The sequence below is a fragment of the Anabrus simplex genome, chromosome 2, assembly GCF_040414725.1.
Source record: "Anabrus simplex isolate iqAnaSimp1 chromosome 2, ASM4041472v1, whole genome shotgun sequence".
In the NCBI taxonomy this organism is placed as follows: Eukaryota; Metazoa; Arthropoda; class Insecta; order Orthoptera; family Tettigoniidae; genus Anabrus; species Anabrus simplex.
The window spans coordinates 744,374,286-744,401,183 of NC_090266.1; positions in this window are offsets into that span (position 1 = coordinate 744,374,286).

Here is a 26,898-nt window from a genome sequence, read left to right on the forward strand (position 1 = left end):
ACCTGGCCGCAGACATCAGGAAACGAAGACTGAAATTCTATGGACACGTTCAAAGGCTAATCCACAAGATTATGACATATACTGAAAAACTGAAGAACGTACCATGGATAGCCTACAAGATGTTGAAATGATCTGGAAAAGGCCCAGATAGAAATACCAGGAATACTGGACAAAAAGATTTACCGTCAGAAGATAAATAGGTGGATAGTAAAGCCAGATAATGAAGATCGGGGACTAAGTGGTCAGAGGAAAGTAAACAGGCACACAGTGAAAGAATGAAAGGAATGTGGTTTGTTGGAAAGGCGAATCATAAATGTAATGCGTGATACAACAGGGTCCATACGCAAGTAATAATAATAATAATAATAATAATAATAATAATAATAATAATAATAATAATAATAATAATAATAATAATAGCAGGTATCGGGTATAGACCCTCTTTTGTGGCAGCTCTACTTCAGAGAGTGGCGACCCTGCCCACGGGAGTTCCAGAGCACACTGACCCAGTGTGTAACTTCTGTATGTGCCCCAGCTCAGGGTTATGAATGAAGATCTCAACGGCATCTGCGGCGGAAAATGCGGACTTCAATACGCGCAGGTGGCGGAAGAGACAAATATGCAGCGTCTGTACTCCAGTGGAGCGGTCTTATAAAATCTGCTGGCAGTAGCTCTAAATGTCGTGGCGTCGGGAAAGGCTTCCGGTCATGTAAATCTTGCCAAATACACTATGATGTATGAAATCGTAGAGAATCGGACCAAGGCCAGGACGTGCGGTCTCGCTGCCTGGAGGCTGTGAGAAATGAGCAAGGGCTATCGCATCGAGAGCGGAAGTTAGCTCATGGCCAAGAACTGAAACGGTTCAGAACGGTCACTGCCATTGTGGGAAGTATTACTTGAAGAGGAAGAGAAATTGCTAATATGATGAAGGAGAGACGAGTGGATGTTCTATGTGTACATGAGACAAAGTGGAAGGATGACAAAGCAAGGGAGAGTGGAAATAGTTACACATTTTCTGAAGTAGTGCCAATCAGCAAGGAAGAAATGGAGTTGGAATCATCTTATGGAGAAAATAGAAAGTGTCATAGAAGTACACAATTATAGCTATTTATAACGGCAAATGTAATGCGAAAAACTGTGCAAATTATATAGGCATTAAACTGACATCTCACACTATGAAGGTATTTGAATCGATTATAGATGAAAGACTTAGAGAAGGAATTACCATGCGGTATCAAAGGGACAATGTTTACTTTTTTACCTGTCAGGAGCATAACAGTCCTAGTCTTTGGACAGAGGCAAACCATGGAGAGGTTTCGGGAAGGCAGAGACATTCACCTGATATTCATAGATTTTTAAATGGCCTGTGATACCGTGGCCAGGCAAGAGGTATAGAGGTATAGGGAAAGGAATGCCTCTGAGAAATATGTCAGTTTAGTACAGGAGGTGTACAGACATGTGAGAGCGAACATCTAGAGTAGTATTGGAGAAACAGGGGACTTCAAAATAAAAGTCGGGTTACAGTAGGAATCTGCTTTGAGTGCCTTCCCGTTTAACACAGTAATGAATGTGATGACAGAGAAGGTGAGGGAAGGAGCCCCATGTTTTATGATGTATCTAGGTAACTCGGTGCTGTGTTCAGAGACTAAGGAAGGAGTTCTTAGGAAATTGGAGCAGTTGGTCTCAGCACTGGAAGAGAGAGGGTTCAAGATCAGCAAGACGAAAACAGCATATCTGCGTCCTCATGTGGGAGAAGAATAAGTTGGAGAAATCTTGCAGCTGAATGGTGAAGGCATCAAGAGTGTGAGCCAATTCAGTTACCTGAAGTCAGTCTTGGATGAAACAGGAAATGTAGAATTGAAACTCATTGGCAGAATACAGGCATGCTGGAATAACTGGAAGGAGACAACAGGGATACTCCGTGATAGCAGAGGCTTATAGGAGAAGTGTACAAAACAGCTGTGAGGCCAGCAATGATGTACGGCATCAAAGCCTCCCCTTCGAATAAAGGACATAACAACAGAATGAGAGTAGCAGAAATGAAGATGTTGAGAAGAATGTGGCGAATAACGAAATTTGACCGAACGAACACATCGGAGGAACAGTAAAAGCTGCAGAAATCGCGGGAAAAATTTAAGAGGCAAAGATCGCGATGGTTTGGTCATGTCACGAGAAGATAGAAGTGTTGTGTGGTTATGACGATTCATACTGAGGGTAAACGAAAGAGAGGGTGACCCAGACGATGGTGGAGGGAATTAATGCCTGAAGATCTGAAAGAGATGAACCAACGTGAGCAGTGGGCGCTGTGCAGAGAGAAATGGAGGAGGGTCATCAAACAAAACGACCCTGTATAAAGACAAGAAAACTTTAAGATGAAAAAGAAAAAGAGTAATAATACAAACAACAACAACAAAAGAGTAATAGTAATGGTTTTATTAACTAATTTCACGTTTTTCGGACACGCGGAGGTGCCGGAAATTTTGTCCCGCAGGAGTAGTTGTTTTACGTGGCAGTGAATCTACCGACACGAGATTGACGTGTGTGGGCATTTTCAAATACTATCGGAGTGAGCTGGGATCAAATCCACCAACTTAATCTCAGAGCCGCTCAGCTCGGCGAATGTATGTTATGGCATACACTGCAGGATGATTGTATACGTGTACCTCGATTGACGCAATTAATTGGGTGAATGAAATAATCGCGTAAATGGAAATAGTATAAAATTGGTTGGATTTGGCATGGTTGAGATAGGAATATGGGGATCCCACAGAAAGCTAAAGAAATGAAAATGTAGGGAATTTAAATTTAAATGGAAATTATTTAAACTTATAAAGGAAAATACACAATTTGTAATGAACGAAATGCCGGCTATGAAACATTATGTATTAAAGCAGGCATACTATTCAAAGATAAGAAATTTATGCTACGTTTTGAAAAAATAGAGACCGCTTCCCTTGTATAAATTCCTTGGGATCTCTATCTAAGTTGTGCATTTCGAGAGTTTCAAAATCACTTGCTCAATGACTCCATGGCACAGTTTCAAAAGTTCTCCTACTATTACTAAATAAGAAACCGAATTTCGTTACTGCTTTTGCCTAGATAATGAAGGTGGACGATGAAACAATAGGTTAACTTTCCTGTTGAGTATATTAGTTACGATTTTTCTAATTTATAATTTTAAGGCCACATATTAGTGTAAACACGTAAAGTGAGATTATGTATAACGAGGGATACTTGCATTTTGTTTTCACTTGAACAGTTAATATATTGTCAATTAATGGCAGTATTTCATAAGTCCTAGTGCTATTGAAAGTGTATCTTGTACAACTTTCTGCCGGTTTCCTATACGATCAATTAAGATGGAAGAATGTATAGTATCTTCCCAGCATTTGGTATTGCTCCCTCTCAGACGGGCTTGCTGGAGGATTTTCCTACTTTTAAACCTTGTTTTATACGAAGGAAGGTTACACAAGTTCAAGCAGCCGAATAATTAACCTTTTCCATCCCACACCCGAGTTAGCTAGGAAGTCAATACACGTTTTCCGCTCTCCCAACCATGAGTCAACTCGAATTTCAAATGCCAGGATCTCTCCTCTCTCAGTCTCACTGCATTTCTGTTGTTTAACACGAGGTGGCATCATCTCACAGAGAACTGTGTAGACGTCAGACGACTCGGTATATCACCGTACGGTACTTTTACGATAGTTCTGCGCCTTGTCGTTTGCTTTGGCGGCTCTACATTTCAGCATGACTGTGTCCAGGTGTAAATAATACATTTTAGAATATGATATATTGTTAGTTTGAGGGAATAATGACGAGTGAGACCTTTATGAAAATAGTGAAGATGAGTTTACAGTGAATGAATCTGATGATGTTTATAAGACAGTTCCCATAAATGCGTCAAAAGATAAGTTAATTGAGGAGCGTACAAAAGAAACCAAACATGTCTATCAGATTCAGACTTTCAGGGGAAGAGAAAAAGTAATTAGTATCTGGATAGCAGGTTTTGAATGTGCAACTTTCCAGACTTGTTTTATTGACACAGGAAAGCTGTCTGCATAACTGGCACACATCAAAACTCAATAATATACCGGGTAGTTTACCATCCCTTTATTTTTCGGAGATAGGCAACCAAAATAACGCGCATAACCTAAAGATCCCTGTAATTTAGTTTTATGAACACCAAATAAATTGAAATTTCTCCTTATGGTCAATAAGGGTGTCATCACTGTAAATTGATAAATGGACCTAGCAAAGGAGAAACTGCTATGCACAATACCTTGTCAAATATTGAGGACCATTCTGCAAACATGTGATTTATTACGCCTTGAAATAATACAGGTAGCCGTAATAATTCTTCTTGTTCTTTTCTTCATCCGTTTACCCTCCAGGGTTGGTTTTTCCCTCTTACTCAGCGAGGGATGCCACCTCTACCGCCTCAAGGGCAATGTCCTGGAGCTTCAGACTCTGGTTCGGGGGATACAAGCGGGGAGGATGACCAGTACCTCGCCCAGGCAGCCTCACCTGCTATGCTGAACAGGGACCTTGCGGGGGATGGGGAGATTGGAAGGGATGGATAAGTGAGAGGAAAGGAAGCGCTCGTGGCCTTAAGTTAGGTACCATCCCGGCATTTGCCTGGAGAAGTGGGAAACCACAGAAAAGCACTTCCAAGATGGCTGAGGTGGGAATCGAACCCACCTCTAGTCAGTTGACCTCCAGAGGCTGAGTGGACCCCGTTCCAGCCCTCGTACCACTTTTCAAATTTCGTGGCAGAGCCGGGATAGGACAGGGTTAGGAGTGGCAAGGAAGTGACAGTTGCCTTAATTAAGGTACAATCCCAGCATTTTCCTGGTATTAAAATTGGAAAATCACGGTAAAGCATCTTGAGGGACGCTGTTAGTGGGGTTCGAACCCACCATCTCCCGAATGCAAACTCAGAGCTGCGTGACGCAAATCGTGTAACCAACTCGCTGGGTACATTTTCTTTTGCGAGTGAATCTACTTCATGGCGCAAGTGATGTGAATTCATTTTTTAATTTTGTATGGCTATTTCTGGCCTGGTGCAGCCCTCATAAGGCAGACCCTGCGGTGAGGGTGGGCGGCATCTGCCATGTATGAGAAACTGTGTCTTGTTGCGGGGAACGATAGTGTTGTGTGAGATGTATGAGTTGCAACGATGTTGGGGAAATCACAAATGCCCAATCCCCGAGCCAAGAGAATTAACGATTTAAGATTAAAATTCCTGATCCAGTCGGGAATCGAAATCTGGCCTCGCTAAAACGAATGCCACTACGTTGACCATTCAGCAATGATAAGGACAGAAATATAAATGAAAGTAAATTTTCTGTTGATGGGTTAGTATTATTTAATGTACAATGCTGGCAGGTTTCGCATAACGATTCAGCGAGACATCCAAATATTTTTCTTTCACTGCCACTATTCTGGATTTTAAAACGCACGCGCGACTTCAAAATTTGCAACTGCCGTATGGGAAATATCAACATAAAAAGTCAGAAAGTTCAATGAAAGTATACTCACATCTTAGTCTGCAGTAAAGAAATAACCCGGTAGGATTTTGCAAGAAGGCTTCATATGAAAGCAGCATTTTGAAGGAACTGTAAAATGTTGTAATGCATGTTCAAGACAGGATTTATTTAAAACTAATTCGTTTTTCTACAGGTAGCAGATGGGAATAATCAACATGAAAGCCAGAAAGTTCAATGATAAATACTCGCACTTTGCACATGCGAATTTCTGATTCGCTGCTGCATTTCTCAGACATGGGATGGAGTCGTTATGCGAAACTTGCCAGCATTGTACAGTGCATTAATACTAACCCATCAACAGAAAATTTACTTTCATTTACATTTCTGTCCTTATCATTGCTGAATGGTCAACGTAGTGGCATTCGGTTTAGCTAGGCCAGATTTCGATTCCCGACTGGATCAGGAATGTTAATCTTAAATAGTTAATTCTCTTGGCTCGGGGACTGTGCGTTTGTGATTTCCCCAACATCGTTGCAACTCATACATCTCACACAACACTATCGTTCTCCGCAACAAGACACAGTTTCTCATACATGGCAGATGCCGCCCACCCTCACCGCAGGGTCTGCCTTATGAGGGCTGCACGAGGTTAGAAATAGCCATACAAAATTTAAAAAAAAAGAATTCACATCTCTTGAACCATGAAGTAGATTCACTCGCAAAAGAAAATGTACCCAGCGAGTTGGTTACACGATTTGCGTCACGCAGCTCTGAGCTTGCATTCGGGAGATGGTGGGTTCGAACCCTACTAACAGCGTCCCTGAAGATGTTTTTCCATGATTTCCAATTTTAATGCCAGGAAAATGCTGGGATTGTACCTTAATTAAGGCAACTGTCACTTCCTTGCCACTCCTAACCCTGTCCTATCCCGGCTCTGCCACGAAATTTGAAAAGTGGTACGAGGGCTGGAACGGGGTCCACTCAGCCTCGGGAGGTCAGATGAGTAGAGATGGGTTCGATTTCCACCTCAGCCATCCTGGAAGTGGTTCTCCGTTGTTTCCCACTTCTCCTCCAGGCAAATGCCGGGATGGTACCTAACTTAAGGCCACGGCCGCTTCTTTCCCTCTTCTTTGTCTATTCCTTCCAATCTTCCCATCACCCCACAAGGCTCCTGTTCAGCATAGCAGGTGAGGCCACCTGGGCGAGGTACTGGTCATTTTCCCAGTTGTATCCTCCGACCCAAATTCTCATGCTCCAGGACACTGCCCTTGAGGCGGTAGAGGTGGGATCTCTCGCTGAGTAAGAGGGAAAAACCAACACTGGAGGGTAAACTGATTAAGAAAGAAAGAAAGAAAGAAAGAAAGAAAGAAAGAAAGAAAGAAAGAAAGAAAAATTACTACTATATTCACATAACAATTAAATATATGAAATTTGTAAAATAAAATTAAAAATTCGTAGTCAGTGCTAAGTGGTGATTATGGCTTTAAGATAAATGTCAGTCCTGAGACTGGAACATATAAGTAGTATCTGTAAGCGGCTGAACGAATGCTGTCCCGTTGGGGAGCTGATAGGTCTCCTTAAGTTGTTAGTGTAACCGTGGCGGAACTGGTGTCTCCTGCACATTTTAGTTCCGGCAGTAATGGAAAATACGGCGGTATTATATATCCTGTGCTGAAATTAAAAAAATCGACTGTTATGTTTCCTTGGCAACAATGTCGTTTGGAGTAATATCGATAGTCGATGCACTTGATTTGACCGCTTTGGCGTCGATGGAATAATGAACTATTGTTTCATGGCGTTTGCTACAGATTCCCACATTGTATTTTATCATTAACAACAATCAGGCAGCATTCAAGTATTATGTATTATTTTCAGTTTGGCTGTGAAAGGCCTTGTGATGTTGAAGTAACGGTGATTGGTGCAAGCGTAAGTGAGTTTGTCAGAATTGAATCTCAAACAAAAAAGTACATGAATCATCTATTGGGTGAGGTTAACGAGAAAACATGGAGTGATTCCCTCCGTCCCGAGAAAAGCAGGTAAGCTGTGTATTATCTGGATTGAGACCCAGCATGTGTATTTTGGAGGTAAATACCCTTGTCTAGTCATCAAAGATACAACAATAATAATAGTTTTATTGGTTTTACGTCTCACTAACTAATTTTCCGGTTTTCGGAGACGCCGAGGTGCCAGAATATTGCCCCATAGGCGTTCTTTTACGTGCCAGTAAATCTACGGACCGTATTTGAGCACTTTCAAATACCATCGGACTGATCTAGGATCGTACCTGCCAACTTGAGCTCAGAAAGCCAGCACTCTACCGCCTATCTTCGTTTTTACTAATAACTGGACGATTTTCATGTCGCATCATTTTCAGTTTATATAGGATTGAATAGCGCTGAACTGTTGGTGATCATTAAGCTATACATGAACTATTCCGAGAATTTCTAACAACAGGAAAATAGTACCGGTGTTTCAAGTATTATTAAGCGTCCAAATGACGAACAGGGCGAAACAAAACAAAGAAAATCTAGTGCTTTATTTCAAATTGGACGTTGGTGGACTAGTCGCGACCGCAGTTAGCGCAGGGATGAAGTTCTCTCAACTCGAGTTTATATGCAATCGGGTGGTCAGTTCTTTCTCGCTCTTCTTCAAGCGAACAGCATGGGATCTACAGTCGAATAGAATAAAATACTCCCATCCCCTAGTTCCGGATCGCCAGGAACTCGGAAGAGAGTAATCACTTATTGCAAATTATTTATTATTACAAATTATTACAAATTATTTATATATGCATGATTTTGTTACAATTAGTTTATCTATTTCTTTCTTTCTTTCTTTCTTTCTTTCTTTCTTTCTTTCTTAATCTGTTTTCCCTTGAGGGCTCGTTTCTCAGTCGGACTCAGCGAGGGATTCCACCTCTACCGCCTCAAGGGCAGTGTCCTGGAGGGTAAGACTGTGGATCGGGGGATTAAAATGTGGAGGAGGACCAGTACCTCGCCCAGGTGGCTCACCTGCTATGCTGAACGGTTTAGTGCCATTTCGTCCAGCAACGAATTTCCTTGAAAAACGTGCCATGACACAAGTTAATGAGTGCCATCTCGTCCAGACGAAATATTGACAAGGGTTGAGGCAGTGCAGGTCACGCTTACGTGCACAACCACAGCTTGTGGGATTTCCCACTCACCCCTGCTGCGAAATTCTATTCCTCCCCTCCCCACCTTTGTTTACGAACAGAGACTTCATTCGTTCGACTTATCTCTATGAATTAACATATTTGTTAATTATGGAGTTTTCAACCACCACAAGGGGCCAACCTAGTTTATTACTTAACGGGTATTGATAAATAAAAATGGCGTATCGCTTTTAGTGCCGGGAGTGTCCGAGGACATGTCGGCTCGCCAGGTGCAGGTCCTTCAATATGACGCCCCTAGGCGACCCGCGCGTCGTGATGAGGATGAAATGATGATGAAGATAATACATACACCCAGCCTCCGTGCCAGGGAAGTTAACCAATAATGGTTAAAATTCCCGATCCTGCCGGGAATCGAACCCGGGACCCCTCTGACGAAAGGCCTGCACGCTAACCATTTAGCCATGGAGCCGGACAACGGGTATTGGTATACGGTTAAGAATGAGAAGAAGTGCGGTGAAGTTGTGTGACGTTGTGTTAACCGTTCTTGTAGTGGAAAAGTGTTTACTATAAACCGTGATATTATTAAAGAAGAGATCCATAATACGTGTGTTCCTGATGTGGCTGCACAAGAAGTCCACAAGTCTATGGCACAGGGAAAGAAGGGAGCCCGCAAAGAAACTGATAAATCCATTCCAAAGGTGGGTTTATATTTTTATTAGTGACAATATTAACGCCCCAGACTCTAGGACACAGCCCCACTAGCTTTCAATGTGCATATATTAGTTTAAATTGAGTTTCAACTCCTTGCAAATCCTGAGGCTGAAGGCCGAAGGAAGTAAGTTAGCGAAGCAAGTTTACATTCTGCGAGTGACGTCTTCTTCGACAGACAGACAGACAGACAGACAGACAGACAGACAGACAGACAGACAGACAGACAGACAGACAGACAGACAGACAGACAGACAGACAGACAGACAGACAGACAGACAGACAGACAGACAGACAGACATTGAGATAAAGTTCGATTCGGCTTCTGCGATGTATAATACATGAAATTTTGCCAAAATCTCACTATTCCAAGTAATGCACAGGCAGAACCCTTATTTTATTTATATAGATTGTCTAGTTAGTTTCTTTTGGTTTCGTATTTTTGACGACGAATTCAAACCTCTTCTACAACCCAGATTTATTTGAACTAGTTACCAGAATTCCTCAATTATATAACTGCAAGTCTACTCTGCATAGACAGCGAAGGGATGCTCAGGGAATTCAGGCTGAACCCAGTCATCGAGATGAAGTTCAGTTGGATTCAGAAAGTTTGAAGATGGCCGATGGAAATAATTTCTTACTAGCTGACGACTGTGATGGTGAGCGGACACTTATATTTGCCAGTTCTGCAGGAAAAACTGCATTAAAAGAAAATAAGAATATTTTATCGATGGCACCTTTAAGAGTATTAGCAAACAATTTTCTCAGTTGTACACCATCCATGTAGGTTTAGGAAGCACTGTGGAAGAAATAGACGTAACCCTCGTAGTTTTCGCAGTACTTCCTGACAAGAGAAAGTCAACTTACATTCGCCTGTTTAACGTCATTCTTCGGGTGATTCCAGACTGGTCCCCTGAGACAGTAAACGCAGATTTCGAAGCTGGAGTGATCGAGGCAATCAACACTGCATTTTCTGCTGCAGAATTTCATGGGTGCTGTTTTCATTTTTCACAAAGTCTATGGAGGAATGTACAAAACCTTGGGCTTGTCAAAGATTACAACACACGCCAGGAAATACGAGACTCCGTGAGAATATGCGCTGCTCTGGCATTTTAAAAGACGACAGATGTGGAGGAAGGCTGGCTACACATTCACTGTGTTGCTGTAGCACATGAGAAACTCAACAATTTTTTTGACTATTTCATTGACCAGTGGTTAGAAAACCCTCATTTCCCAATTGATACATGGAATTGTACCGGCAGGCGACGTCGTTCCAACAACGCTGTGGAAGGATGGAACCATCGCATGAATGCAATCGTAGGCAAAACACGCCCTCGAATAAAATACCTATTTATGACGGTAAAGAAAGAAGCAGAATATTCTGACACGGAAATAATCAGGATTGACCTAAATTTAGAAAGTCTAACGAGGAGAAACAAGTACATTGAAATGGACAACAGAATAGAAAGAGCCATTGAAAAATTGGAGGAGTCACGAGACATTGAAAAGTTTTTGAGGAACATCTCATAAATAATTAAAATGGATTAATAGGAACCAAAAAGTTACTTATTCGCATCATTGGACAACGCATTAGCTGCTGCACACATTGTACACATGTAAATAGGCACTAAACTTGACAAGGCTGAAAGGCCGCTTTTTGTATTGCCAGATTTGGTTTGTGTTTTTAATCAAACCTTTGTAGTAATGTGAAAATTGACTGAGCGTGACTTCATAGCAGTCTCGTGGAACGCAGTTAGTAGTGAGTATATTATATTTAATTCCGTTAGGAATTTTTTGTCCAGTGAACTACATTTTTATTATAAGTCCGATTTTGATGATTGAGGTGTCAAATTTAAAGGAACCTTCCCTAGATGTTTCGAATGGACATGATTTCCCTAAATTCCTTCAGGAGTCTCTCCCCAAAGCCCTTCAAAATCCCCATGTAATTTTAATGAATAAACAAATATTCCTGCTTGATATACGCTAAGATATTTATTTAAACAGGTGTTTTAGTAATGCAACTTTGGATATATTTTAATCATCACCTGATTTGTGAAAATATTTGTTTTTATTCTCACTATGTTCTTTACATTATAAGCATTTCATTGTAAAATATAGTTGACTGGTGGCAAACGAGCGGAGCGAGTAACGTCCGTTATTACAAACATCAAAAAATTACTTATTTCTAACAAGGAACGCAATGAAATGAGGCAGTTGTTGTAGACCTTTCAAACTGTCAATCATAGGTGTTTGGACTAAATAGCACTAGTGGGCCGGTAGAGAGTTAACCACCAGCCTCTGTTCGTGGAATTTGGACGAAATGGCACCTGGACGAAATAGCACGACACGTGCTGAACAGGGGCTTTGTGAGGGATGGGGAAACGGGAAGGGATAGACAAGGAAGAGGGAAGGAAGCGGCCGTGGCCTTATGTTAGGTACCATCTCGTCATTTGCCTGGAGGATAAGTGGGAAACAACGGAAAACCACTTCCAGGATGGCTGGGGTGGGAATCGAACCCACCTCTAATCAGTTAACCTCCCGAGGCTCAGTTGAGCCCGATCCAGCCCTCGTACCACTTTTCAAATTTCGTGGCGGAGCCAGAAATCGAATCCAGGCCTCCGGGGGTGGCAGCTAATCACGCTAACCACTACACCACAGAGGTGGACTAATTTATCTATTACTACCTTAAATATTGCAGTTACGCCTACTCACTAAATTGTAGTTTCTAAGATTTTTATTTTTCATTTTTGCCCTAGACGTTGACATTGTTATTATAGTCTAAGACAACATCTATGTTACCCATATTAATTTGTGTCACAGGTGTGAACAGTGTTATCCTTGTGACTTAACTGAATGACTGATTGAATGAATGAATGAATGAATAACTGACTGAATGAATTGCCTGATTGCTATTTGCTTTACGTCGCACCGACACAAATAATATGTCTTACGGAATTGGAAGGAAGCGGCCGTGGCCTTAGTTAAGGTACAGCCTCGGCATTTGCCTGGTGTGAAAATGGGAAACCACGGAAAACCTTCTTCAGGGCTGCCGACAGTGGGGCTCGAACCCACTATCTCCCGATTACTGGATACTGGCCGCACTTAAGCGACTGCAGCTATCGAGCTCGGTTTTCCTGATTGGACTGGAATCACGCATGCATGAGTGGATGAACACTCCTCTCCCAATCACGGATATGATCTACAGTATCTGTCTAAGTAATAGGGATGTACAGAAACACTACCGATAGATGTCTCACAAGTAGTACCCGGTATGCGCTTGTCGATCGTCATTTGTTTCTATGTGTTTTTAATGGAAGTTACCTAGTTAAATGATGAAATTAAAGATTTATTATATCGTTACGACAACAAAGACAACAAGAAAACTGTGATGCCTGACTATTGCTGTGTCCCAATGTCCCAAAATCAAGGTCGACCGTATTCATACCATCAATTTCCTACGCAGGATCCTTTCCGTAAAAAGGGGTTTGCACGCGATTCGTAGGCAGGACCTACGAAATAAAAATGTGACTCATAATATCAAGGTCTGCTCGAAACATTTTACAGTTGAAGATTATGCCATTCCTGAAAATGGTAAGTAAGGTAATTAGTACTAATTAAGAAATAATTTTATAATAATATAGTGACATTCTGAAGAGTTAATATGACCTATTTCAATAATTTTAGGCGAAACACGAAGACTTAAAGAGAACGCTGTACCTTCGATATTTTCATGGTGTGGCACCGGTACCTTGGAAATAACGCTGAGAGCAAGAAGGAATAGAAGTAGGAAAACAGCCATAACACCGTGTGCGGTACACTGAATCACACAGTGATCTATAATTTGACACTGGAGCACCATCAATTTCAGACTTCCTGAACACGAAATAATTCATTCGTTCCAAATGTGAAATCTTTATATTTGGTCCGAAACAAGATCCTGAAACTCGTGCGCTGTAGGGAAATGAAGTTCTGTCGTACTGGATATAGCCCGAGGCACTGCTGTCACACCAATGTCGTGCCTTATGTACACCTCTAACCTGCAAAGAAAAGAAAAGTACCGTATTAGGAATGTTTTCAAAATGCTATTTGTACTTAGAGAAGTCGATCTTAACAAAAACGCTAAAAGGAGTTGCTGTATTTAGTCCTTACCTTTCAATCAACTCTTGCTTTTTTCCGGATATTTTCCCGCCCCTTTTCTTCAATTCTGCTTCCAAATCAAAATCAATCAATCACTACTGATCTGCATTTAGGGCAGTCGCCCAGGTGGCAGATTCCTTCTGTTGTTTTCCTAGCCTTTTCTTAAATGATTGCAAAGAAATTGGGAAATTATTGAACATCTCCCTTGGTAAGTTATTCCAATACCTAACTCCCCTTCCTATAAACGAATATTTGCCCCAATTTGTCCTCTTGAATTCCAACTTTATCTTCATATTGTGATCTTTCCTACTTTTAAAGACACCATCCAAACTTATTCGTCTACTGATGTCCTCCTATGTCATCTCTCCCCTGACAGCTCGGAACATACCACTTAGTCGAGCAACTCGTCTCCTTTCTCCCAAGTCTTCCCAGCCCAAATCCGCAACCGTCATTGAATCTATACCATCTCCCGTCTTTAAAAAAAACATTAGCAGAATATGGTAAATCCATTTTCATGAATTTAAAGCAAAAGTTTCATTTCGATGATCTCAAATGTAGGAATATTCCGTAAACAATCGAGCAGCGGAAAGCGCATACCGGATATTACCATTACGCTGCCTAGCGGACAAGTTTTGCGTGGTACAGTACATCCCTATTACGTTGCTTAACATTGGAGATCTCGCAGGATTAATGCTTCAACGTGTTTACATCGCCGAGGAACACGATGAGTATGCAGTTATTTCATATGGTTTACCGACCAAGTGGGTCAGCCGGGAGAGAATGGGTTCGAATCCTACTGTCGGCAGACCTGAAAATGGTTTTCCGTGGATTCCCAATTTCAAACCAGGTAAATGTTGGGTCGGTGTCGGTTGTGACGGTGCTACGTAAATCAAATTGCAAAGAAAAAGTCCCTGTGGTTTATCGAATACCTGGTGAGCGTTAAAAGGTCTAACTAGATGTTGGGAAAAAGTGATAATGAAAATTGCATGTTGAAACCAGAGAGGGGAACCAGAAATAATATTACTTAGAATGTCAACTAATGTTGGAAGTTTTAAAGAAATACCGCTTGAAGAGGTAATACATGCCAAACGGCGAGTAATGTTTTGAAATTCATTACCGTGAATCAAAACTATGTGTGATTAGTTATTAAAGTATATAAGGGGCGATCAAAAAGTTTGCGTTCGACGGCCGTACAGTTCTGAATCGGGACGCCAATCAGGCAAAATGGCCGTGAGCACTGAGGCACTCAACCCGCCGGCGTACAGGTTGAAGATCCTCGTGTAGAAAAACACCGCGTCCTGCTGCGTGAAGAAGTCGGCAACGCCTGCTGCACAGGAAGCGTCGACCCTTCAAGACATTTTTGAGGGTACCGAAGGCGTGATAGAAGTATGAGGAGAGATCAGGACTTGAGGGCCTCATCCCCCGCCCGTTTGTTGTCCGTAATGGATGAGCCTGGCCTCCCCAGATCGACCGGTGTGCCTTGTCGAAACGCGACCAGCACGGAACTTGGTGCATCATTCCACAACGGTGGTTTTTCAGTCTGCTGCCCCATGCACAGTCTTCATTCTCCGACGGATGTCCACCGGTGTTTGTCCTTCGGCAGCCAAGAACAGAATAACAGCACGCTGGTCCTGTTTGGTCGCATTTGGTAATAACGCCGCCATAAGTGAGTTCACGTGGCCGCATTTAACGTACGCACCTTGGTACGATACGACTGCCACTACTAATAAAAATGTTTTCATTCCTCCCCTGAAGGGGGAGGCGGGCCTCTTAGGAGGTGACGCCGTTTCTCAGGCAGGGAGGTTTCTTACGGTGAAGGAGATGTACGGACAAGGTGAGAGGGTTGGCGGCCGTGGCCTATACGAGGAACTGTCCCGGGATTCGCCTTAGTGCAGGAGAATGGAAAACGACGGAAAACCATTCTCAGGACAGCCGACGGCTGGGACCAGCCTTGAGGTCCAGCCCTATCCTATCTCCCGAATGATGAGGCGTAGAGCCATGGTAGAGCCGTGGCCACCCCTCCTCTGCTCGGTTGGCCTGTTAAAGTGCAGAGGCTGTTGGACCACGGACCAGCCGTGGCCACTTATGGGCCGAGACCCACTCTGCCATCAACCGACTACCTTTGCCTACATGTCCGTACTAATATATACGCATCGGAGTTGCGCTACGTTGCATGTCCGCTGCAGCAACGCCTTCAGACGAAAACTTTTTGATCACGCCTTATACTTTTCCGGTGAAGATATGAAACCAATCAAAAAGAAGCTGTGTTGGATTCTTGCTAAGTTATTTATGAATCCCTAAAAACCACGAAAATATACAGCAATTGTAATCTAATATATTAAAGCTCGAAAATAGTAGGAGCTGCGAGTATGATATGAAACAGGCATTTCCAAGTCGAAGTGAGTTTGGGAGAAACCTAAGAGGATTTAATGTGAAATAGGGAAAACGAAACTTGAGCAGGTGAGCCTTTGGTTCAGAGGGTTCCGGGTTCGATTCCCGGCCGTGTCGGGGATTTTAATCGCTTCTGATTAGTTCTTCTGGCTCAGGGACTGGGTGTATGTGTTCGTCCCAACACTCTCCTCATCATATTCAGACAACATACCACACACACTACCAACCACCACAGAAACACGCAATAGTGATTACGTCCCTCCATATAGGGTTGGCGTCAGGAAGGGCATCCGGCCCTAAAACAGGTCAAAAATCCACACGTACGACGCTGTTCGTACCCGCAACCCTACAGGTGTGGAAAAAGTGGTAGGAAAAGAAGAAGAAAAAGTTGAGCAGGTGGATTATTTCAAGTATTTAGAATGTATGTTCTTAGAGGATGGCATTAAAGAGTATACCGTCGAATCGAGGTGCAGCAGAGCTAATGCAATGAGCTCACAGTTGCGATCAGCGACTTTCTATAAGAATTGAAGAGAGTCCTCGGACGAAACTAACTTTACATCGGTCTTCCTTCAGAATGACTTTGCTCTACGGGAGTCAAGCCTTGTTGGACTCACGATATATTATCCACAAGTTGGAAGTAACGGACATGAAAGTAACGAGAATTCTTGCTGATACAACGAGGTGGGAACAATGGTAGGAGGTTACTCAGAATTAGGAGCTAAAGACTAATTTAGGAATACACTGGATAGAGGAAGCTGTACGCACGTGGTGAGGTCATGTGAGGGCAATGCAGGATGATAGATTACCTAGGAGAATAATGGACTCAACCATGGAGGCTAAGAGAATTGGATAGCGACCAAGACGACGATCGCTAGACTCATTTTTTGTGATTTAAATGTAAGAGTTGTGGAACTAAACAAAATGACAGAGCTAGCTGCAAAGAGAGGATTATGGAGGCGCTTAGTTAATTTACGAAGACTTACAGACTGAAACGTTGTAAGGCACATCAGTCTATGACGAAGATATAAGTAAGGAATTTGAACTTCTCAAACTTCATCGTAAACTATCAACAAATCTTAGAGCACTGGATTTGAGTTTAGAAGATGAGAATACCGCCCGCTGTTACAAAATAGGACACACGAACTTTGTTCTGGTTTTTTAATAATAATAATAATAATAATAATAATAATAATAATAATAATAATAATAATAATAATAATAATGCCTTTACGTCCCACTAACTACTTTTACGGTTTTCGGAGACACCGAAATGCCGGAAATTTGTCCCGCTGGAGTTCCTTTACGTGCCCGTAACTCTACCGACACGAGGCTGACGCATTTGAGCACCTTGAAATACCACCGGACTGAGCCAGGATCGAACCTGCCATGTTGGGTTCAGAAGGCCAGTGCCTCAACCGTCTGAGCCACTCAGCCCGATGTTCTGGTTTTGGAGAAAGCTACGTCTGTGAAGCTGTTTTCTTCACAGGAGCAACTAACATCTACGAACTTATAATATGTTAAATTTGATTGACATTCATCGCAATAGAAATGAATTATGAATCAGTGATTCTCAAAATTCATCAACCACAATATTCTTACTAAACAGTGTCTGTTAGCTCCCTGTATGGTTGAGTGGTAGTGTGTTGGCTCTAGATCCGTAAACGCAAGTTCAAACCCTGCAGAGGTAGTCGAACTTGTCGGCATGTAAAAGATCTCTGGTAACACACTTGGTATCCGCCCGACAAAATTAATGAAAGGAACAGTAGGTCGCCCAACCGAGATTCATTTCCCTGCCATTTACCTTGAATAACTAAGGATAAGGAAACTTCGCTTACAAGTTTAGTCCATGCATGTCTACATCAAGAAGAATAATTCTACTATGATTTCGTGATTGGTAGTGGTAATTCCTAGATAACTTCGTTTTATTTAGCAAGGGGCGATAGCCATGGCTCCGGTCTAGAAAACCAAGAATAACGGCCGACAGGATTTGTCGTGCTGACCATACGACATCTCATAATCTGTAGGCCTTCGGGCTGAGCAGCGGTCGCTTGGTAGGCCAAGGCCCTTCGGGGTGTTGCGCCATGTGAGGGGGGGGGGGGGAATAGCCATGGCTGCCTTTTTACTCAGGTGACCGCTGATTTTTAAGTGAAAATGGCTCTTCCCGTGAGGCCTCGGGCTCGATTCCTGGTGGGTCAAATTTTTTTTTTCTCGATTTGAGGGTTTAGAGAGTCTAATCGGCATTCACTCAACCTCGTAAAATTAACTAAGGAGTTGTTCTTTATGGGAGACAGTGAACACGATCAAGAAAGTCGAACAATACGGCTGAAGATGTCGTCATGCTGGTCACGTAACACACCTATATCTGCAGGTCATCTGTCTGGCCAGAAGTCGTCTTTGCAAGCCCGAAGTTCATAATGAGCTTTATGGACCACGGCTTTCACTTAAAAATAATGATTGTATGTGTTACATACACTACCGTCTATAAGTACTTTGACAAACGATTAAATTGCTCTGGTCTCGCTTTTTAATTGACATAATGCGTGCATTTGTACAATACAAATAATTTGACCATTTCTACACCCAACCATACCATCATATTCATACAAACGTAAATGTATGACACATATAATTACACTACGATAATATGTGGACACCATAAACATTTTGTCACATATAACTAAGCAGAAAAACCGTTCCAGAAGTTCATATTATGTACTTCGTATCATCTAGTACTTAGTCGGGTAGCCATTTGCTTGTAAAACTGCTGCACATCGAGTTGTCATTGAGTCCAGCAATTTCTAACGGCATGAGACAGGAATATTGGACCATTCTTCACTTAAAGCTTCGAAATATGCCTCCTTGTTTGTGTGGATGTTTTGCGTTTAACACACTTTTCGAATTCCTTCCGTATATATTCAGTTGGGTTTAGGTAAGGTCTTTGACTTGGCCAATCAATAACCCTGACTCTTTTCTTGCTTAGAGATATTTTGACACACTTGGAGGTATGTTTGGGATCACTGTCATGCTGATAAAACCACCCACGAGGTATTTTTTTTGTTTTATTGTTCAATGACCCTGCCATATACAGATTGATCCATGATGCCTTCAATTTTTACCAGTGGACCAACTCCAGTTCAAGAAAAGCAACCCCAAGCCATTATTTGACCACCTTGTTTTACTGTGGGTTTTTGGTACCTTACATCATTGCGTGTGTTAACCGAACGTCTGACAAACGACTTTCCATCCGAGTTGAAAATAGTGAATTTACTCTCATCGGTCCACAGTACTTTACTCCATTCCCTGTTCGTCCAGGCACCATATTTCTTAGCAAAGGCAAGTCGGGCCTTCCTGTCCTTTGCTGAAATCAAGGGCTTCTTACTTCGTTGCCGGCCCATTAAACCTTGGTGTTTGAGGAATCGTCAAGCCAAGTTTGATCTTATAATTTTCTGTAAATTATTACGTACATTTACAGCCGTCTTACGAGGATCAGCAACACATTGCCTTCGAATGAGTCTCTGAACAGCAGGGGTAACAGTTCTAGGGGGAGCAGATCTAGGCGTATTTAAAAGTGTTCGCGGTTGTTGTAAACTCTCTTCCAAACATTTGTAATAAGCCGAGAAAGGCGAAAATCTTTTGCAACTTGTCCTTGTCTATTTTCTCCCTTCAAAGCCAAAACCACTGCTTGCCTAAGACCTGATGAATACTCTTTCCTTTTCCCCATTTTAATATCTATTTCGGTGAAAGAAAGAACTGGAAATCAGACGTAAGTAAATCACTGTTACAGGTAAAATATCATATGCCAAAATACTTACGGTCTCCTCGTAAGCAGTAGGTCCCACTTTACTGCTAGCTTCGAAACTTAAACAATACTGAACTCTCTACTCAGACGCAAGCAGGTAAAGTAATGAACTTGTCTCCTGTTTGTTTTGTATCATTGGGTACCACTTACGCTATGTATGGTCGAAAATATGAATGTCAAAATACGTATAACCGGTACCGTAAATAATTTCGATTGACCATTTCAGCTGGATGCAGTCCTTGTAAGCCAGACCCCCAATAAGGGTGGGCAGCGTGTGCCATTTACGGGAAACTGTGAGTCATTGTGGTGGAGGATTTGTTGTGTGTGAAGTGTGAACTGCATAAATGATTGGAGACAGTACAATCACCTAGTCTCCGAGCCAAGGGAATCAATCAATCAATCAATCAATCAATCAATCAATCAATCAATCAATCAATCAATCAATGAAATCATTTAAGAAAAGATTAGGTAAACAACTGATAAGAAATCTGCCACCTGGGTGACAACCCTAAATGCAGATCAATGATTGATTGATTGATTGATTGATTGATTGATTGATTGATTGATTGATTGATTGATTGGATCTTTTAAAGTCATTACCCAACGAACACGGGGCACCTAGGCTCAAATGCCAAGACAGTGACCACTGAGCCATGGAGCCGGATATTTTGTAAGTAGCAGTTTCTATACGAAGAGTTACTGTATAAACAATCAATAATCCTGTATGGGTAAAATTGGCCAAGAGATTTGAGATAAGCTAGATTGCCCTAAAGTTAATCTGGTCAGATACCGCCTATCTGGTAAGGGACGTTATAGCCGAGTGACGTTATCACTGGCATCTCTACCGGGCGAGTTGGCCGTGCGCGTAGAGGCGCGCGGCTGTGAGCTTGCATCCGGGAAATAGTAGGTTCGAATCCCACTGTCGGCAGCCCTGAAGATGATTTTCCGTGGTTTCCCATTTTCACACCAGGCAAATGCTGGGGCTGTACCTTAATTAAGGCCACGGCCGCTTCCTTCCAACTCCTAGGCCTTTCCTATCCCATCGTCGCCACAAGACCTGTCTGTGTCGGTGCGACGTAACGCCCATAGCAAAAAAAGAAAAACTGGCATCTCTCAAAGGCGCCTCCAATTCGAATCCCAGCCATTGTAGTCGTAAGGGAAATTTTTGAAATGAAAAGTCACATTCCTATGGTTAGGAATCCCCTTAAAATTGGAGGTCATGTTGCTATGATAATCATATCCTCTCGTAGGAATTGGTCATCATCATCATCATCATCATCATCATCATTGTTGTTACTGCTATATCGAATTCGATTTTGGGACTAAGAAAATTTCCGTATGTCAACCGCGCATGGTTGGATGTGTGTGAAACTTCCGTGCTAGTTTTGTGTCCGTAGTAGTTATGTAAGCGAATTGGTATGGACAGGGAGTTTCTACGTAAACCGCGCCCAGTTTAAGTATTGTGTTCAAGCGACTACCTGATTCCCCATGAGTCATTCACGCTTCCTTCCTTATCAGTGACCCCTGGACTTGCAACCCAATAAGTAACCGCTAGAATTTCCTTTGCACTCTAATTTCATACTAGTTTACTGTTCCAGCTTTCTGTTTACCACTCTCAGCGCTGCTCTAACTATCCTAGTGTTCACTTCGGGCGCTTTGTGTGTTTACGCTGTTATTTGTTAGATATGGTAGTTGCTACGACCAGCCACGGTAAACCATATGCCCTTTATGAAGGATACTCGAATGCCGTAAATATAGCAAATGAAGACGGAACTGTGATTTGGCGCTGTCAAAAACAAAGATCTACGCGGTGTCGAAGAACAATTATGACGAAAGACAGCAACGTACTACTTAGTACAAATGGGCATCAATATGAAGCTCCGGTTGACGCTCGTTTGGAAGTGTTCAAGTCACTGAATCAGACAAAGAAGAGAGCGCGAGGAAGATTCTTTGAGTTCTAAAATATATTCTGAAGAGTTAGGTGACCTGCGTAATCGAGGGCAGCAAATAGTGAAGAGGACGTTATACAACCAGTGGGCTAAACTATAAGGAAATCAAAACGAGCCTAAATCATCTCAAGAAGCTGAGCTTCAAGCAGAAATATCAAATATGAAGAACGGTAACAGTTTTCTTTTAAGCGGAGGTAAGTCAGAAGAAAGGATCATGGTTTTTAGCGTGAAAGAAGAAAGAGAAGTTCTGAAGAGTAAACACGACTTTTTCATTGATGCGTCCCACAAAAGCTGTACAAAGCAGTTTTCTCAAATATACAGGATTCATGCAGACTTAGGGCGTTTGAAGAATGAATCCAACATCCATCCATCGGCCTTTGCATTTAATAATAATAATGTTATTTGTTTTACGTCCCACTAACTACTCTTTTACGGTTTTCGGAGACGCCGAGGTGCCGGAATTTAGTCCCGCAGGAGTTCTTTTACGTGCCAGTAAATCTACCGACACGAGGCTGACGTATTTGAGCACCTTCAAATACCACCGGACTGAGCCAGGATCGAACCTGCCAAGTTGGGGTCAGAAGGCCAGCGCCTTAACCGTCTGAGCCACTCAGCCCGGCACCTTTGCATTTTTACCAAATAAATAAAGAAGAAACGTATATACGGTTGTTTCGTAATATACTAGAACAAGTTCCACAACGAAACCTAAGAATGTGACGGTGGACTTTGTGCCTGCAGTCATTTCTGCATTAAGAGATGTACAGTCGAATCTCGATATCTCGAACGTTCATTACTTGAATTTTCAGTATCTTGATGTAACTTAAATTTCCCGGCCATTTGTCCTATTCTTTATGTGTATTTATTTCTCTATTACTCGAAATTCGGATACACGAATTTCTCGATTTCTCGAAGCAAACATTTCCTCCCTTGAAGCAAAAAAATACTCTCTAACTCGAATTGTGTGCAACATTAACTGTGCAATACGGCATTTGTGGTTTTTGAGGAACAGTTAACAAGTAAATAAAGGTTTACAGTGATGCTGGGAGCTAATATGACGGGAACAGAAAAACTAAAACTTTTAATGATCGGAAAATCGGCGAAGCCTCGATGTTTCTCGGGTGTGAATTAATTGCCAGTCACGTTCGAAAACAATCCCCGAAGTTGCGGATGACATGCTCCATCTCGGCTGCATGGTGTTGACGCGAAGTTTCAACGTGAAGGAAGGAATCGTTGACAGGAGCAAACAGAAGAGACTAACGGATTTTTTTCCAAAGGTGTTAACCGAGGTATGATTCATGTTTCTGATGTACTGTATCCTCTGTTCTAAAATAAAGGTTAAAATTAAAGTAAAAAATGAAATGGCGTATGGCTGTTAGTGCCGGGAGTGCCCAAGGACAAGTTCGGCTCGCCAGATGCAGGTCTTTTGATTTGACGCCCGTAGGCGACCCGCGCGTCGTGATGAGGATGAAATGATGATGAAGACGACACATACACCCAGCCCTAGTGCCAGCGGAATTAACCAATTATGGTTAAAATTCCCGACCCTACCGGGAATCGAACCCGGGACTCCTGTGGCCAAAGGCCAGCACGCTAACCACTTAGCTATGGGGCCGGACAAAATTAAAGTGATGCAGTAAAATAGAGTGCGTTTGTATATTTTTAAACACTGTTAAGAATAATGTATTCAGTATAAGCCCGTAAATACATAAGATTAAATTATGCGCTACACATGCTCAAAAACGGTATTCTCTACATCACGAAATTTCGATAACTCGAAATAAAATTTAGCTCCAGAGGTGATTCGAGATATCGAGGTTCTCATCTGTCCAAGTGCATGGATGTTATTTCCATATGAAGCAATGTCTCTGGAGAAAAGTGCAGGATTTGGGACTGACTCGAGAATACAGGAGAAATGAAGAAGTGAGACTGCATATTCGCATGTGTGCTGCGCTAGCGTTTCTTCGGCCTGAAGATGTTTTGGGTGGCTGGCTTGAGATCCATTACAATTCACCTGATGTCGCCAAGCTGACGGAGTTTTTCGATTATTTTTTGGAGAGATGGTTTGAAAATGATGAAGTCCCGATCAGTGTATGGAGTTGCTACGGACGGCGGCATCAACAATCAACGCTGCGGAAGGTTGGCACAGAAAAATCAACAATATTGTTGGAAAGCCTTACGCAAGAATTAAAGACGTGATCGGAGTTATGGACGCGGAAGCAGAAGGAGCAGCATGTGCGCTAATGAGGACAGAACTCAACATGGATGGAACACGAAGGAAAACAACGTGCACGAGACTTGAGGAATGGCTGTGGAAAACAATGGAAAAGTATGAAGAGGATGGTGACATCAGGACATGTTTGAAAGCCACATCATACATTAAAAAACTGGAGTAAATTTAGTTTAACATTAGTGTATGGTCCAATGTAATGGCGATGTTAACAAGCTGATTTGCATATGAAAAGAAAAGTGATGACGACGTCTACAAGCTGATTTGCATATAGAAAAGAAAAGTAATGCAGGGGCGGCTTTTCAGGTGAAGTAGGTGAAGTGCCACTTGACCATTTGTTTTTACCAGACTGAATTTTTTAAAATTTATTTTTCTTATGTCATTTGTTGGTTTTACGGAAAGACATTTTTTTTGTGCGGCGTTTGGAGCACCAAGAGCTCGCATCATGAGAACCAGGGGAACTCACGAAAGCGCCGGCTGTCGACCACAGTACGGCGCGTGAGATTGAGTGAAGACGACAGATTCCGCAGCTGGGCTACCTCCCAAGTACTTCCTCGTACCGCTTGGTCTTGGCGGTTGTCATGACAACCGTGACGTCACCCGCGTACTTTCCTCATAGCGGAATGTGCAAGTGAAGTTGCCGGAAGATCGGAATGTTTCGCCTTCCCTGCGTCATCCTGTGTGAAGTATGAGTACTTACGCATCGTGGTTCATTCGTAGTGTTGTGCTGTTTTATTTAAACATGTATCCTGTTTATGGCATGGTGTGTATTTTATTAGAAACACCATTTTCACGTTGGAGAAACGAAGATGAGAATGAAGTTCTACGTTTTGGTCACCCCACTGAATCACTGCAAATTTGTGCTACAAAAGAAGTGAAACATTCTGGTAAATCTAACAATCTTAGTATCAAACGATCGTGGTTTAAGGAATTTCCATGGTTGTGCTCCTCTCCAGTTCTACAGAAGTTGTTTTGTTGGTCCTGCTGGCTTTTTAGCAATAAAAATAACGTTTGTAATAAAGAAGGATTTTTAGCCCTTTTGAACATAACACGTCCTTTACATAAGCACTCAGACTCTGCAGAACATATAAAATGCCAGCTAGATTTGAAGACTTTGGAAGGAAACCAAAATACGATCTCTGATGCAGGGGCGGCCGTACCGTATGTGCTGAAGTGCTGCAGCACATTGCCTATTTGAAAAATAAATTTCTTTATAAATATTATCTACAATCAAATACAGTGCATTGAAAACGACGTCAGCCAAAGAATAGGAAATGATTCAACTGCCCTCACAACCAGGTAAAAAGGTCGTGTGCTCCACGCCGGGTGGCTGTGCTGGGCTGTGCGATCACAGCTCAGCGAGAATTTCTAAGCTTTTAGCCAGAAAGCAGGAACTGTGCCTTTTGCGCATGCGTGCCCAACTTTTTCGATAGGCTGTGGAAACAATAGCCAAGACCGGCAAGACATCACTTTACAGCGATTCTTCATTCGACCACAGAGAGGCAGCACTTACATTACGACCGATATGAGAAAGTGGCGGTAGTATTTAAGAGGGGATTGCTCAAGGCAAACGGGAAAACAAAATACTGTAGAGCTGTTCCCGCCAGATCTTTTAATACCAAAGAGGATAGAATACTACCAACTTGCCTATTCCATAGCAACATCTGTAAATCGATGAACTATAAAAATTGTACTTTTTATGTTGTCAAAATAAGGACATGATATTGTGATTTTCTTTTATTAAAACGTCTAGTTTATAAATGTCACTATAAAAACATAACATGCAATTTTGCATTATGACGTTGCTAGTTTTATTTCCATGATTTTGGTAACATTGGGAAGTTCTGTTTTTGCGCGCTCACACCAAGTTTTTGAGTTCGTAAATATTTTGCCATTGCAGGTGTTATTGTGTGTTTAATTATATAGTTGTATAGTTTTTATGAGGAATGTGTATATGTTCTGGAGTTGTTTGCGTGTTTGTTCAGTGTAGGAAACTCAGTGGAGAGCCCCTTGAAAACCACATACCGGTATGTTTCTAAAAAAAAATTTTTTGGAGCGGGGATGGGTTACAGCACACAACTGATTTTCTGCACCAGCCGCCACTGCTCTGATGCCCTGAAGGAAAATGCTGGACTGTATATTGTACAGTTCAATGAAAATATACGTTTAAACAGGCTTTTCCTTCATTTGGTAATTGATACAGTGCTGTATTTAAGTAAGCAAGGACTAGTTTTCGTGGTCATGATGAAACATTACATTCAATAAATCGTGGTAATTTTAAGGAATTGTTAACAATGATGGTATCACGGAGCCCTGCAGAAATGCAAAACTCGTATTTTAAGATAAAAAGTGTGTTTAGTGCTTTTTAGCGTGCTGGACCCTCCGCCAGTCACAGGTACGAGGTACGAGTACAAAACAACAAAAAACAACACGTAGTTCCTAAATCTGTCGCTCGAAACCGAACGGTTTATAGCTCTTCACCATCCTTTACAGCCACGAGCCGCCATTGAGTAATGGCGATGTTTACGAGCTGATTTTAAATACGCCTAAGTGACAAAAATACTTTTGCCATTTAGTCATTCCAAAGCCTGAATAAAGTGTGAGGGGAATCGGTTAATTTAATACATGTATGTATGTTCAGTCTTCATCCCTAAGGCTGGTTGGATCCTCTACAGCTCCGCCATCAGCTGTCATAGATGGCTTAGGCATCACTGAGGAGGAGTACTAGGGAATTGAGGAGCGAGGTAGTTTCCCGTTGCTTTCCTCACCAAGCCAGAAGTTGCTATTACATATCAGTCTGCCAAGCCCACTGAAATGCATGCACCACCTGACCCTATGAGCAACATTTTCACACCATTCATAGCAGAGACTGGGTGCGTATAGAATAGTATTACTAGCATCGCTCGTTCCTTAGTCACTTTCATATTGTCAAAGCCAAGGGTAAGACAGAGACAGATCAATGAAAGTAACAAAGTTGCTCTAGCCTATACCAGAAGGCACAGTGCACTGTAAACACTAGGTCCTGCCAGCAAAGGCATAATTTAATACATAAATAAAAGAAAATTATG